The sequence below is a fragment of the Hordeum vulgare genome, chromosome 1H (assembly GCF_904849725.1).
Source record: "Hordeum vulgare subsp. vulgare chromosome 1H, MorexV3_pseudomolecules_assembly, whole genome shotgun sequence".
NCBI classification, from domain to species: Eukaryota; Viridiplantae; Streptophyta; class Magnoliopsida; order Poales; family Poaceae; genus Hordeum; species Hordeum vulgare.
The window spans coordinates 346957840-346965254 of NC_058518.1; the positions used below are offsets into that span (position 1 = coordinate 346957840).

A 7415-nucleotide genomic window follows, 5' to 3' on the forward strand; every position below is an offset into this window, starting at 1 on the left:
TCTTCATGCCATGAGTTGCCATGGTTGTCTTCCTCTTCATCATGGCCGGCGAAATCAGTGTCCTCATAGTGGTCGCGGCCGTCCTGGCTCTAGGTCTCGTCGGGATTGGAAGTCCGCCCTTGTCCATGGTGCTGGAAGGCCTCGCCACGGCCCTCGAAGATGACGCTCTCCATGAACGCCGAGCAATCACGGTCTTCAACTATGGGCGTCGGTTGTGCCATTACATCGAACAACTTGCGGGCGCAAGCTTGCCGTCGGAAACAACTCAAATTGTTTCCTTTGCGTCCCTTGGACGTGTGGACAGCGCTACTGTACCCTGACGCCACTTTGAGGTCGTGACACCCGTGGGCGTTGTCGGAGCGACCACGCTGCCCTCCGACGACGTGGAGAACCACGTCTGCCCATGGCCGTAAGGTAGTGGACCGGGTCTGGTGGACGATTTCGGTGAAGTGAACCGAGTAGGACGACCGACCGATGATCCTGTGCTCGTTGTGGCCATGGCAGCGACCGAAAGATGGCTGGCGCTGGTTGTGCCAACCCAAGCATGAGAAGGGCATGCGCCTTGGCGACAACGGGTTCCTTCTCTCAACGTCGGCAAGATGACCCGCTTGACGTTGGGTGTCGGCCTCGACGATGTAGGCCGGAACCGTCTTTAACTCCTTTGCCTTTGCCTGTCTGCCCCTTCTCTTCATCGCTTCGGTGTCGAGGATGGCGATCTCCTTCGGTGTGCATTTGGATCGAGCCTTTATGGGTCCCTTCTTCTTTGCCGCAAGGCATGCGGCCGACCGCATCGTCAGGGTTTATCGGGTCGCCGTCCATGGAGGTGGGAGGGAAGGGGCGCGGGAAAGTTTGGACGAAATGAAGGGAAAATGGGACGGATGTGTCTCCTATAGGCGGGCGAGAGGAACAAGGGCGCGTGACCTGTCCGTCCACGCGCTGTTCGTTTGGCCTAACGTCCATACCTCATGGGACGGCTCTCACTTGAAGACATCTCTTTCTTGCGTCCTGCTTGACACGGGCACCCACTGTGAGAGTGGTGCCATGGCGAGTCGTACCGTACGTACGGGCTGAACTTCTGAAGTGTGTGACGAGCGTTGTGAATGATGGCAACCACGCAAGCTTCGAGCTGGATTGTAGCCGAAATTAAACAACTAAAGCAACCATAGAAGACACCAAAGTGACACAGGTAGTACTCTGGGGAAGCATAGATGCACTTCCGTTATGTGGATCATATAAAGTTGTGAACTACTCGTACTATTGCTAGGCTTGATTATGCACCGGCCGTGTGCCTGCTGTGTTGATCGAGTCATTGCTGCCATGCAAACAAACACAACCGGAGAAGAAAAAAGATCCGATCGACTAGCTTGTACAAGAACATTCGGTGCGCGAATGCCAAGGAAACACAGCCATTCGTCCGTCCACGTCCATGGCGTTCACTCCTTGCGTTGGTAGCTCCTCGACGACGACGACGACGCCGACGCTGACGCCGACGCGTGGGCCGACAGACCCCTGGCAAGCTGGAGTTCCTGCATGGAGCAGCACATGGTTGAAACCCAACCGACGACACCAAAAACACAGTTGCAGTTCAATGCGGGTGTATGGCAACGGCGACGTACGTCTCTGAACCGGAGGTCGTCCTCGAGCATGTGCACCACGTGGCCCATGGTGGGCCGCTGGGTGCCGTCGGGGTCGACGCACCGGAGCGCGGCGAGGACGGCGCGCTTGAGCACCTTAGACGGCGGCGCCTCCGGCAGCGTCGGGTCCAGCACCTCCTCCACCCTCCTCTCCGCCACCATGCGCTTCAGCCACTCCACCAAGTTCACCTGAAACGAATCACCACGGATGCGATGCGTCAGCACGGAAAGCTCAGCTCCACCAGAGAAGACTGCACCGGCAGTGCAAGCCGATCAAAGTGCGGTAGAGAAGAAAGAAAGAAAGAAAGAAAGAAAGAAAACGACGGTGAGGGCAGCTGACCTCCGCGGCCGGCCTGGTGTAGTCCACCGGAGTTCTGCCGGTGATCATCTCCATGACGAGCACCCCGAAGCTGTACACGTCGCTCCTCTCGTTCAGCATCCCGGTCCGCGCGTACTCCGGCGCCACGTACCTGCAACGCGGCGCGACGAATGTCATGTAAACAAACTCTACGCGACGGTGACATGGAAATTCAGTCGAGGCTTGACCCGAAGGTTCCCATGACGCGGGTGGTGACGTAGGACGCCTCGGAGCAGAGGAGCTTGGCGAGCCCGAAGTCGGACACCCTGGCGTTCCACTGCCCGTCGAGGAGGATGTTGCTGGATTTGACGTCTCGGTGGACGATCTTGGGCTCCAGCCCTTCGTGAAGGTACGCCAACCTGAACAGATCAGGTACAGGATGCACATCAGTTGTAGCTAGTGCGCATATGTTTCAGACTTTGGGTGTTCGACACATGTGCCGTTTAAGCAAAGAGTAGCACTGCCAACGTTGTTTTCAGATTTCAGACGCACCATGCATACTTCTCCCCTACTCCTAATCGGCCATAGTATTATCTTTTTGTTTTTTAATCCATGCTTTGTTGAACAATCACATGTTAGAGGATACTAGGAAAGTGAAGGATTACAGTACCCTTTAGCGGTTCCGAGAAGTATGTGCATCCTTGTGTCCCAGTTGAGCTGACTGATTTCGCCCTCCTCATGGTGTAGCCACTTGTCCAGGTTGCTGTTCTCCATGTACTCGTAGACCAGCATCCTATCCATCCATCCATCCATCCAAGCAAAGCAGTGACATGGATCGAATTAAGGGATGTGAAGAGAGGGCAGGCAGAGGTAACTGAAGAAATGTGGCATTGCATTGCTGATTTACCTGCAGGCGCCCTCGCTGCAGTAGCCGAGCAGACTGACCAGGTTCTTGTGCCGAACCCGCCCGATCGTCGCCACCTCCACCCTGAAATCTTTCTCGGCCTGGCCCCTGAAATGAAGATGGAAAAGTTGGTGATCGCTGTCTTGAAATTTGAACATCTGGTGTCCGAGAAGGCCGCTGGAGGCAGTTACTACTGGCCATGGTTGCGGAGTAGTACTACTCGTGATCTGAAAATTCAAATCTGACAACTGCCCGAGTTTGTTGCGCCCAACTGAATGGGAAAGGAACACTCGTACTACTGATCACACCAATATCGGGATTTGAGAGGATTTTCAACAGCAGAGTGCGATTTCAGTGGGAGTTTTGCATTTCAAGTCTTTCCAGATTTCGAAGCCAACACAGAGAATTGAAATGGTTGAACAATGTGCTTAAACTCGATTGATACCGAAAAAATTCGAGCTCTGGAACGAGGTTTTACCTGTTGTTGTGCAGATTCTTGATGGCGACGAGGGTGGAGTCTCGCAGCACACCCTTGTAGACCACGCCGTAGCCGCCCTCCCCGAGCACGTTCTGGGCGGCGAACCCGTCGGTGGCCTCCTCCAGCTCCCGGCGCGTGTAGCGGCGGCCCCAGCCGCGCTGCGACTCGTCGGCCTCCGCGTCGCCGCCGGCGCCGCTATCGGTGCTCCATCCGCGTGCGCTCCCGGCGACGCTCGTCGCCGCCTCGCCGCTGGTCCGCGCAGACTCGACCGTGATCAGCGGGGCCTTCTGCTCCGCCTTGATGACCTCGATCGGCGGCTGGAACGGCGGCTCGCACGGAGGCGGCGGGTGCCAGCGGACGGGCTCCTCGACGACCTCCTTGTCCGCCATCGCCTGATGCAAGTGGTGCTTCATGGACCTGGACGCGCCCCCGTGGTGCAGGCTCGGGGCGACGCGGGGGCATCGCCGGCGCCGGCGCCGGCAGCGGCAGAGGCAGACGGTGAGCACCAGGACGGCGAGGACGACCGCGGCCCCGGCCGCGGCGACGAGGACCCAGCCACGGAGGCCTAACACTGGGGTGCGCTGCGTGAGCCAGGCGCTCAGGAAGCCGACGCTCCACGCCGACGTCTGGTGCTTGTGCTGCTGCTGCTGCTGCCCGTGGAGGTGGCTCCGCTGCGTCGTCGGCGGCCGACGGTGAGGTGGGGGGTGAGGATGGGGGAGGCGGTGCGGGGGGCTCTTGGCGGGCGGCGACAGCCTTCTTGGTGGCGCGGCGGGCGGCGATAGCTTCCTCGGTGGCGCGGCGGGGGCGGTCATGGCTGCAGGCTGCAGGTGGCGGAAGCCGAGCCGTGGAGTATGCATGGAGACGCGACGGGACAGAGGAGAGGAGGCTTGTGTTGTGTGCTGCCGGAGTAGAGTAGGTGTGTGCGCGGTGAGTTGGAACGGGTTTGAGGCTTGACAACCGAGAAACGAGGCAGGTCGTTGGAGGAGATCACGCTGGCAGCCAACGTTAACTCAAGCTTTTCGGCGCTAATTAACGGCTCGTCCATTGCTCCGTACCTCCTTAGCTCCACGGCCCAAGAAGGAAAGCCCACCACCATTAAGGGTTGCGATCTCTCTCATCAACGGGATGTGATGTTTGCTCAAAAAAATAAAATAAATCAACGGGATGTGATCGCTCGTATGGCCGGCTGAACTGGATGCCTTACCTGACCTGACGCTCTAACCGTCGCCTTAACGGCAGGATCGATCGCTTGCTTATCGCCATCCAAACGCCTGTTCAAAGTTAAGACGGAGCCACTGCCCCGATTCCTGAGTCCGTGACTCACGCATAGTTTTTTATTTTATTTTTTTGAGTGCACACATACTCATAGTCTTTTTTTTTCTAACCGGGGAAGCTCCTTTCCATTATCAAACATAACGGAAATACAAAGGACCAACAAAGGAAAACTAGAAAGGGAAGCAAGTATAAAGCATTTTTAGGAAATCCGCTATAGACATTCGTCATGGAGCAGCCTATCACATAACGAAAACTCTAAAACACCATAAAACGCACCAGCTAGCCTAACAAACCAGGATAAAAAGAAGACAAGTCTAAATCATTTCACGATACAATCCGACCCTCCAACTAGTCGACCAGTCACCCACGCAGGGGCCAAAACCTTACAGAACTAAGGCACTGCTTGCAACTTCCATCCTCACTTGGTACTCACGGGGGCAGCACACATCCGCATCATGCTAAATGCATTGCTCTTCACCGTCTTTGCTCCATGCTCCATCGCCTTCCGATTAGCTTCAGTCAACAAACTTGCGCAATAAGTAAGATAGACACAAGTAGCGTAAACCACATCAAAAGGGGATTTCAGCTTCTTGTTCTCAAAAGTAGCAGGATTACGACAATTTCAGATTGACCAGCAAACTGCTGCCAGTTCAAAGGTGTAGAACCTAACCCCATCAGGAAGAAACACATAACACCACGAAAAATACTGCCAGATATCATTTGGACCCAGATTAGTATCAAAAACACATCCGATCGTTCTTCACACCACCCTGGCAATAGGGCAAGTAAAACATAAATGTTGCGATGTCTTCCGCTCTTTACAGAACGAGCATTTAGGGTTTTCGATCCATTTTTTTCCTTTTCATCACATAGTGCGTAAGAATGGCATCCTGAAAGAGTTGCGAGAAGAAGATCTGGATTTTAAGAGGAATTTTAGTCTTTCAGATCCATCTATAATCTCATCCACCTATACTTCTTTCCAGATATTCATACACTCATTTATAGAGAATACCCTCTTATTTTCCAGATCCATACAATTTGATCCGGGACATCAAAGGTAACCCACTCCCCCCACACTCTCTTTAAACTCCTCCATCGACACAAAAGAGAATGGTGTAGCTGTCTTTTGAACAAATCAGCATCAACCCCAGCTCTGAATCGAGCCACCGTGATATTTTGATGGTTACAAATGCAAAATAGGTTTGCATACGTGTCTTTCAGCAATGGATTACCGCGAATAGGATCAAGCCAGAGTCTCGCTACGTTGCCAAAATTTAGGATGACTCCTCTACCAGCCATGTAATAAGGCTTCACCTTCCTAATGGCCTTCCAAATCGACGAATCTGCAAATTTACTCTTCACTATAGCCACGTCATCTTTTCTAAAATATTTAGCTTTGATCACCTCTTGCCACATTCCATTCTGGGCCTCTAGTTTCCACCACCATTTAGTTTGAAGACTAATGTTCTACTTGTGAAGATCTCTCACTCCCGAGCCCCCTTTTCTCTTGGATCTGCAGATAGTTATCATCTCTTCCATTTAATCTCTTCCATTTAGTCACGGTAGGAAGACGCTTGCTTCCTCGTCGCAAAGAAGAAAAAAAAGACACTTGCTCGGCAGCGTCGTCCAACCTAATTAACCAGCAAAAGCAAGTTGCTGCAACGTAGCACAGCTGCAAGTACTACTAACCATCTGATGATTGACTGAACGGCCGTGCGATCTTCAATGGCCCCTTTTGACAATCTGGGCCCGGTGTAAAAAAAAAAAAGCAGCCTTCAAGCACCATCGAGTACACAGGTTAATTAGTGGCTTAGCTCGTACCGGGAGATCAAAAAAAAAAAAAAAACTCGTACTGGAAGGGCAGGGTAACGGTGTACCTTCCGTGACGCGCAGACTGCCAATAACTGTGGCCAAGGCATGGCGTCGACGAAAGCTAGAAAGAGGACGCAGTCATGCATGCTACTCCCTCCATTTCAAAATAAATATCTTAAAGCTTAGTACAAATTTGTACTAAAGCTAGTACAAAATCAAGACAGTTATTTTATGACAGAGGGAGCACTAGATGGATGGGCCGCAATGGGGTGCCGGCACGCCGCCATTGCGCAGGGCCTTTCTTCCTCTTCTCAGGATCTTAGCTCAGCTCAGCTCAGCGGCTGTAGTTTTTGATGGCCTGGTTTCATCCAACGGTTCTGGAGGTACATGCTTTGCTCTGAGGCCATTGCTCTGGCAAAAGACCTGAACATTCGGCATTTGGTTGTTGCCTCGGATTGCCTTGAGGTCGGGAAGGGAACTTCAGCTTCATATGCACATGTCCTGAATGATATTCAACTTAGTACTAGTGATTTTGCTTTCATAGATTTCTGTTTTGAGTTTAGGGAAAATAATTTTGAAGCCCACTCTCTAGCAAAATGAGTTGTGTCTCTAAAGGTGGGTCGCCATGTGTGGCTAGGGGTTCTGCCGGATATTGCTTGTATCCCGCATGTTATGAATTCTGAATAAAACTCAGGCTGCAGGTGGGACTGCTCCTGAGAGTCCCACCATGGTCCCACTTAGTCCCACCAAGGTTTAGTGGATGATAACTAGCAACCCAGTAAATTTTGGGTAGGTTAGTTGGGATAATTGGGATTCCACTAAAACATGGGGTTTCCTTGGATTCTCCTTCGTCCCACCCCAGATGCCCAGCATGTCGAGAATGCTCCCGCTTGGTGTCGTCCCCTCCGCCGCCTCACCCAGGAGACGAGGAAGATCACCAGGTGGGTTCCCCTCTCTCTCGCAATGGGGTTGAACTACAGGATTTGGTGCGCCGTTTCCAGAATTCAACTACAT

General features: G+C 53.0%; 1 pseudogene; it reads right to left on the reverse strand.

The window, feature by feature from the left end:
• Nucleotides 1-1193: 1193 nt before the first annotated feature.
• On the reverse strand, nt 1194-4331 carry LOC123435411 (annotated as a pseudogene).
• Between the last annotated feature and the right edge of the window lie 3084 nt (nt 4332-7415).